Source organism: Amblyomma americanum, chromosome 1 (assembly GCF_052857255.1).
Source record: "Amblyomma americanum isolate KBUSLIRL-KWMA chromosome 1, ASM5285725v1, whole genome shotgun sequence".
Lineage (NCBI taxonomy): Eukaryota > Metazoa > Arthropoda > Arachnida > Ixodida > Ixodidae > Amblyomma > Amblyomma americanum.
Window position 1 is genome coordinate 427,101,186 of NC_135497.1, and position 7,443 is coordinate 427,108,628.

Here is a 7,443-nt window from a genome sequence, read left to right on the forward strand (position 1 = left end):
CTGAGTCACTCAATAGATGAACTGCAAATCATAATCAATAAGTTAGACAGACCGAGCAGTACGGTGGGTCTAAAAATTAACATGCAGAAAACCAAAGTAATTTTCAACAGTCTAGCAAGAGAACAGTAGTTCACAATTGTCAACGAGGTGCTGGAAGTGGTAAAGGAATACATCTATTTAGGGCCGCCGTGGTGGCTGAGTGGTTATGGCGCTCAGCTGCTGGCCCGAAAGACGCGGGTTCGATCCCGGCCGCAGCGGTCGAATTTCGATGGAGGCGAAATTCTGAAGGCCCCTGTACTGTGCGATGTCAGTGCACGTTAAAGAACCCCAGGTGGTCGAAATTTCCGGAGCCCTTCACTACGACACCTCTGATAGCCTGAGTCGCCTTGCGACATTAAACCCCTCTAAAACCAAAATCAAACGTCTATTTAGGGCAGGTAGTGAGAGCTGATCCGAATCATGAGAGGGAAATAACTAGAAGGATAAGAATAGGGTGGAGTCCATATGACAGGTTCTCTCAGATCATGAATAGCAGGTTACCAATACTCCGCAAGAGAAAAGTGTACATCTGTATCTTACCGGTACTTCCCTCCAGGGTAGAAACGTGAAGGCTAACGAAAAGGGTTCAGCTTAAGTTAAGGACAGCACAGCGAGCCATGGAAAAGAAAATGATAAGCGTAACGTTAAGAGACTGGAAGCGGGCCGAGTGGGTGAGGGAACAAACTCGTGTTAATGACATCCTAGTCGAAATCAAGAGGAAGAAATGGGCTTGGGCAGGGCATGTACTGCGAAGGCAAGATAACCGCTGGTCCTCAAGGGTAACAGAGTGGATTCCAAGAGAAGGCAACCGCAGCAGGGGGCGGCAGAAGGTTAGGTGGGCAGGTGAGATTAGGAACTTTGCAGGCATAGGGTCGGCGCAGCTGGCGATGAACAGGGTTAATTGGAGAGACATGAAAGAGGTCTTTGCCCTGCAGTGGGTGTAGTCAGGCTGATGATGATGAAACATTTACTGCCATATTTTGCACATAACCACTCTGGTATTACGGCCCCTGCGTGGTCTTTTATACTATGAGTGACGATTATTTTTCCCCCTCTCTCTCTCTCTCTCTCTCTCTCTCTTGTTTTTGATGTTGTTGTTGCATCCAGATGTTGACATGGAGTGGTAGAGGGCGGGTCTCGTGAGTGACCCGGGGGACGTACTTCACGACTGGTGAGTTTCAGACAGGCGTGCAGGTCTTCTGACGTTGGCACTTGGAAAGGCTTTCCTCAAAAAGTTATTTATTACAATATTTACAAAACTGATTTACATCTGCCGAAAGATCTCTGCCTCTCCGCTTTAACTAAAAAAGACAAAACTCCAAGCTCTCGCCACTCCGGACCACCGTAGACCACCACACGGCCAACCCGCCCGGCCGCCGCTCAAGGAACTCCTTCTCCAACTCCGCGACCCCGGGACCACCACCGGCCGCACACGACCGATCTGTCCGGCTGCCACCAACCAACCTCTCGCGCTCTCCTTAGCGCGCCCCCATCTCCATGTACTCCCGCCAAAACTACACCCTCAGCCAATAGGTGACTTCCAGCCACCTTTCGGAAGCAACATATCACAACACAATAGAAAAGCACACAATATAAAACACACGCCTTGCAACGCAAAAGAAAAGCACAAAATATCGAACACACGGCTCGCTGCAAGCTGCCGTGGCTAACTAGAAAAGTGCCACAACGAGGGGAGAGAAACCATTTACAACACATGCGTCACTGTTAGCCGCTCTGGCCTAGGGTGCCCGGATGCCCGCTCACCTCCGGCGCTGGCCATCGAGAAAGCTGCCGTGGCTAACCAGAAACATGCCACAACGAGGGGAGAGAAACCCTTTACGACACATGCGTCTGATCAGACCATTCCTCCTCGCTTAGGCCGAGGCTCCCGAAACTCGCGCGCGACGCCGCCCTGGGAGCCTCTCCCTTTTGCCGGCGCGTTCCCTTGCTCCCCTTCGGCGGCCCTCCTCACGCCTTACCACGACGTACGCCAGCTGCGTCCGTGACACCTCCCCTCTTCTTCTTCATTCTTCCCCCGTTTGTTTTTTGCCAGTTCGAAAAAACAAGCTTTCCCCCTAGGCTGGCTCAGGACGCCGCGCCTCTCCCTATTGCGAGAATGCACTAAATCTTCCCCTCGAGATACACTCCGAAAAGGAATACAGGCATGCAAGTACATGAAAGCAAGATACACTGCTACACACCACACCATACGCCACAGGATCGCATATTTAAAGTGAAGGCATAGTATACAAGAAGCATGCATAAAAATAAACAGAAAATCAACAACAGTCCACCGAGGCGAGGCTCGAACATCGCTGCTCTCATGCTCCAAGCTCAGGGGTTCCTTCTGCTTGACCAGTTCGTTATAGTCCTACACTGTTAACAAGCAGTCAATTTTGCTCGCGAACTCCTCTGTCACTGCGCACAAGATGGCAACGTGTGGGCCCCCCCGATCGATTCTTAGCGGTACATACGCGAGCTCAGCCTCAATGTGATGTCAGAAGGCTCCCTTCAATGCTACTTTCCCTCGTGAATCTACCCTTTCCTCCGGCAGCAGTGACCTCCTGACCACCGTGATATCCGCGCCCGAATTCAATCGCGCCAAGTTGCCTGATTCGCCCGAACACAGAGAAACATCGACTACATGTGTCCCCGCCAACTGAGTGCTCGCTTTTGGCTCCTGACCATGGCACCGAATTTCAGCGCTGGGAGGGGTTGCTTCTATCACTCTGGCGGTAATCTTCCTAGCCTCTGTCTCTGGGCATTCTCGGGCCATATGCTCTAAACGGCCACAGCGGTAGCAAAGGGGTGACGCAGCCTTCTTTCCTCTTTACTGCTCCCATTCCCTGATGGCAGAATGTCCCTCCGTGGCATCGTTACGAACACTTAAACCTCTGTTTCCTATTTTTTCTTCAGTCTCTTGACACTCCCTAGCCATGTGACCTGATCGGCCACAACGGTAACACTAGCGCATCATCGTATGTGCTTTAAATGGCGCATTCTTCACCTCTATCTATTCTTGCCCGTGGAGTGGCGATGCCCCACCCATCTCTCTTCTACGTCCTTCACCACTGGCCATACCCATGCGCGGAACGCTAGCTCCCGATGGTTTCCCCCGGCTGCTCTCCACAGCCTCGACTACTTCTGTAAGTCCGTTTATTTTCAGCCAGCTTTTGTTCTCCTGAAGTGCTATCTGTCGCAGCGCGTCATTAGGCAGGACCTCCTTCAGTTTATCCACCACTACCAGCTCCATCAGCTCCTCCGTTTCGGTCACTTTTCTACTGCTGATATAATATGAGTAGTAACTGCGAAGCCGGTAGCCGAACTGGCGCCACGATTTCTGCGGCCATTTCTTAGCCATGTCAAACATTCTTTTATAATCTGCCGGGCTTAGTCTCAGTTCCCTCAAAATTACTTGCTTTAGCTGTTTGTATTCAAGTATTTCTTTTGTCCCATTTTGCATCGCCATTGATCGCATGCGGTCAGTGAGGTAAGGAATCAGGGTGATGGATTGCACGCTCTCCGGTACCCTGAAGGAGTGGAACAGCATCTCCACGGAATCAAACCACCCCGGAATAAGTGACTCCTCTTTCGGCATTCGGGGCACTATACTGCTCAGCATTGTGGAGTATTTTACTGCTTCTTTCCCTTCTGATAGATCAGCTGTGCCTTGTCTGCGTAAATTCTCTGTCTCAAATTCAATTTTGGCCCTTTCTAGCCTCATCTTCTCTATTTCCATTTCGATTTGCATATTGGGTCCAGGTTCGCCCCTTTGCGTGCTTGCCTCGCTCGCTCCCCCAGTCGTGCTATCATCCATCTCTGGCGACAGTAGCTTACTCTTTCCCCTCGTGAGCATAAAGCAACAAAAGTTGAGAGCAGCGCTGTTCGCTCACCGTTTTCTTTCGTCGCCTTGTCTTCAAAGACCGTCAATCAGGCCAAGTTCCAGAGTTCTCTCACAATGAACTTCGTTCTAACATGCCACCAGTCCTGGTACGAATCGCCGCCACACTCTCAAGTCCCGTTGCAGTTAAGTCCGTCCTCCCTTGCTCTGTTCGGGTCCACGATTGTTCTCCACACCTACATCGGTGTCGAAGCTGCAGTGATCGGTGAAGATCCATCCGCTGTCTCTTGTTCTTGTGCTGGCGTTCTTCTTTTTTGATGTCCGTTTTTCCACTCTTCTTCGCCACCCAAGGGCAAACGTTGCTGGTGAGCTGACTAGTTCGACGTCTTCTCAACTTGCGTTGCCTCTGTCTTCCTCGTTCCCGTCGCAAAGCAGCGGTCCCCTGATACTGTCGACTGCGCCAGCCACGATTATTTTTCCCTCTTTCTCTTGTGTACGATGTTGTTGCATCCAGATGTTGACGGGGAGTGGTAGAGGGCGGGTCTCGTGAGTGACCCGGGGGATGTACTTCGCGACTGGTGAGTTTGAGACAGGCGTGCAGGTCTTCTGACGTTGGCACTTGGAAAGGCTTTCCTCAAAAAGTTATTTATTACAATATTTACAAAACTGATTTACATCTGCCGAAAAATTTCGGCCTCTCCGCTTTAACTAAAAAAGACAAAACTCCAAACTCTCGCGACTCCGGACCACCGTCGGCCACCACACGGCCAACCCGCCCGGCCACAGCTCAAGGAACTCGCTTCTTTAACTCAGCAACCCCAGGACCACAACCGGCCGCACACGACCGATCTGTCCGGCTGCCACCAACCAAACCCCCGCGCTCTCCTTAGCGCGCCCCATCTCCTTGTACTCCCGCCAAAACTACACCCTCCGCCAATAGGTGACTTTCCCGCCACCTTTCGGACGCAACATATCACAACACAAAAGAAAAGCACACAATTTAAAACACACGCCTTGCAACGCAAAAGAAAAGCCCAAAATATCGAACACACGCCTCGCTGAAAGCTGCCGTGGCTAACTAGAAAAGTGCCACAACGAGGGGAGAGAAACCATTTACGACACAAGCGTCCTGTTAGCCGCTCTGGCCTAGGGTGCCCGGATGCCCGCTCCCCTCCGGCGCTGGCCCATCGAGCAAGCTGCCGTGGCTAACCAGAAACATGCCACAACGAGGGGAGAGAAACTCTTTACGACACATGCGTCTGATCAGACCATTCCGCCTCGCTTAGGCCGAGGCTCCCGAAACTCGCGAGCGACGCCGCCCTGAGAGCCTCTCCCTTTTGTCGGCGCGTTCCCCTGCTCCTATTCGGCGGCCCTCCTCATGCCTTACCACGACGTACGCCAGCTGCGTCGTGACACTATGGTAGGTACCTCACCTTGCTCATCAGGTATGGTCCAAGCATTAGTGTACTGTTTTTCCGGGACAAGTGCACTTGCCAGAAGAGTGCTGTCAGAGTTCCTATTTCTAAGATGTAGAAAATCAGTAAACTCTATAGCATAATACTTATTTGTTTCGACCTCTACTTCAATTCCCAGCGGAGATGACACCCTCGGATAACCAACCACTTCAGTGGTGCATGGCAGTGCTAAAAAGCAGAAATACATCTTTACCGCAACTGTTTACATTAGTATCACTCAGCAAAGCAGCTTTGGTCCGATTGATTCGATTAACATTATTTGACAGTTGCACTTAAGCACACTGTAGCAGAGCTGAGTCACTCTGACCTCACGCTAACAGCGACCTAGCATCGTTACCTAATACGTCACCCTCCTGTCTCTTCATAAACCCGTTTCCTATCGGCAATAAACGCTGTTCTTCACTGACTGCCGGCCTGCCCACACACACCTGAAATTTAAACATCACGTGGTCGAATAAGGAAATGATTCCTATACAATCAAGAAGTCACACTAATAGAATGACAGGTTCGAATACTAATAGAACGCAAATATTTTCTTATGCGGGTTTCTGGAAGTTTGAAACGCTTTCAAATTTTTGATATTAAATATCTTTAACACAACTGCCGGCCAAATTTTGTCGACAACTATATACTTCATGTTCACTGCACAAAAAAGATGAACAGAGTAAAGCGCACGACACAATGCGTCATGTACCCTATTCTGTTACTCCTTGTCTTTTTCTTTCGTGCCATAAGCTTGAATTATAGATTAGCAACTCACTAACACACGCCTATGCCTCATTGAACTATATCCACTTTCACGCACAGATATGGTTACCTGTCTCGTTAGGCTGAGTTTCGATCTCTGGTGTAGGAAGCTGCACTTCACAGCCATGCACATTGCCGGGAAATGTGGTAGAGGCAGCAAGCACCTCGGTGGTAGCCAATGTGTCTTAAGTGCCAGGAAAACCAGAAACCTTACACATTATCGAAGTCATGCATGACAAGATATATAGCAGTGTATCAGCTAAATGCCATACCATGCGCTTGGTCACTGTCTGGCCTCCTGGAAACCTTTCGCTTAGCCTGTTTCTGCCGGTTGTCACATGCTGGGATTGTTGGAACAGCATTCCACTTGAGGAGCTTTCGGCCGTCAGACCTGCCCGTTTCAAACTGGCTCTCTTCAAAGTGGGCCTAACAAACCATAGAAAACAATCAGCAAATAAGGAAAAATTTGGTGAATGCAAAACATTGAATGCTTTAAATTTGCTTCAACGCCTCCCTCTAAAGTCTGCTACAAGATTATAGAAATTCGTGCAGAGGTACAGCTATTCACCAGCATCACATCAGAGCTTCTGAGTTTATCCCATAGGGAAAGAAATTGCAAATGGGACAAGCGAAGTTAGTGACAATTAAGGTACAAGAGCTATCGCCGTGTGCTGTTTTCGAACTATATTCGGTAAAGCATTTTAAAACACGCTAGCGCCTAAACGTTCAGTTCCCTCGTATAGGCTGTGAAAATGCTTTGGAACTGTTTTAGTGGACTCGTTACTCAGTGTGCAAAGAATGCATTCAGTTTACTTGCTATTGGTGTCAAGTTTCATGTCATATTCAAGGATGCAAAACTTTGTAGCAACATGGGCGAATATTCGCCAAATGGAACACGGAAATTTACATAACGTCAACAGGCCAATGACTGTAACCGAACAGGCACCAAAAGAATAAGAGAAAGGAGTTTGTGACCGGCCATTGCAGCGAAAAGCACGCACTTGAACAACGAGGTGCAAGCCGAAAATATTATTTAAAAAAAAACTTAAGAAGTGACAACAATTCTTTGGCACTTCGGCGAATGCTAGATTGCCGTCATGAAATCCGTCAAGCAATTTCAAGTTCCCATAAACAAGGGGGCAAATGTCCACACTGAATGCACCAGCGTTAATCAGAGTTCCTTGCGGGTTTAGACGTACGCACAACGGCATGCAAACGCGGAGACAAACTTGAACGGCGTGCGGTAATTAAATTTTAAGCAAAGCGATTAATTAAATCACAAATGTACTACAAACAGCCTCACCTCACAAATCCTGGAGTACGGAGTGGGCTCGAAATCAT

The 7,443-nt window shown here is 49.2% G+C and overlaps 1 pseudogene; it reads right to left on the reverse strand.

Moving 5' to 3' along the window:
* LOC144124875 (uncharacterized) overlaps positions 1-7,443 on the reverse strand; it is a 15,592-nt pseudogene extending 8,149 nt beyond the window's left edge.